The 866-nt window shown below is 36.1% G+C and overlaps 1 long non-coding RNA gene across 1 annotated transcript; it reads left to right on the top strand.

Moving 5' to 3' along the window:
• The first annotated feature begins 471 nt into the window (after nucleotides 1–471).
• LOC123965057 lies at nucleotides 472–862 on the top strand. The gene is made up of 3 exons (XR_006823614.1): nucleotides 472–532; nucleotides 623–667; nucleotides 791–862. It is a non-coding gene; the product is annotated as an uncharacterized LOC123965057 (long non-coding RNA).
• Nucleotides 863–866: the final 4 nt, after the last annotated feature.

Below are 866 nucleotides of genomic sequence, written 5' to 3'. Positions count from 1 at the left end.
TGCTAAATAAATCAACAACAAAGAATTATTCTGAAATAGAGACTTCAGATCAAACATCTACTTGTTAAATTATACACTAATTCTTTTAAAATCTCCCAATAGGTCCACCCATTGTTTATGAATACCTCATTTCTGTTGAGTTGAACATCTCAGATGTGACAGTAGCAAATCAACTGAGGACCATTCTGAGTAACATCACTTACCCCGTCAGCATCAACAACCAAATACAGATCTCTGATGTCAGCATTTCTACAGGTAATCTAAGAATGAATCAGCATGTAATGGAAATCATTGCAAAGTATGTCAACAATCTTACATTTCCTGTGCTAATGGTTTTGTTTCATAATGATTTTCTATGTAGTTTGTTACCCAAGTGGTACAACATTCCAATGCAGATGTGAAGAACAGTACCGTTGGCCTTGTCATATGTGCTCTACTTTTGGCAAATGTGATGACATATTGGACAACACTTGTGGATGCATCAGTGCCATTCCTCCAGATGGGGTTTATTGCCAGTCTGTTGATCAATACAGTAAGCAAGTTTTGAAATAATCATGTGGAAATAAGCAGACAATGGTAGAAGTGTCAGTGCTATGATACTTTTCTCTTGTCCTCCTTCCAGACTTTACAGCTTGTCCTGTGACAACACCCTCTCCTTCACCAACAAGTAAGACTGAGACTAAGACAGTGCTAAATAAATCAACAACAAAGAATTATACTGAAATAGAGACTTCAGATCAAACATCTACTTGTTAAATTATACACTAATTCTTTTAAAATCTCCCATTAGGTCCACCCATTGTTTATGAATACCTCATTTCTGTTGAGTTGAACATCTCAGATGTGACAGAAGTAAATCAACTGAG

Source organism: Micropterus dolomieu, unplaced genomic scaffold (assembly GCF_021292245.1).
Source record: "Micropterus dolomieu isolate WLL.071019.BEF.003 ecotype Adirondacks unplaced genomic scaffold, ASM2129224v1 contig_8323, whole genome shotgun sequence".
Lineage (NCBI taxonomy): Eukaryota > Metazoa > Chordata > Actinopteri > Centrarchiformes > Centrarchidae > Micropterus > Micropterus dolomieu.
This window is presented reverse-complemented; position numbering and strand designations above follow the sequence as displayed.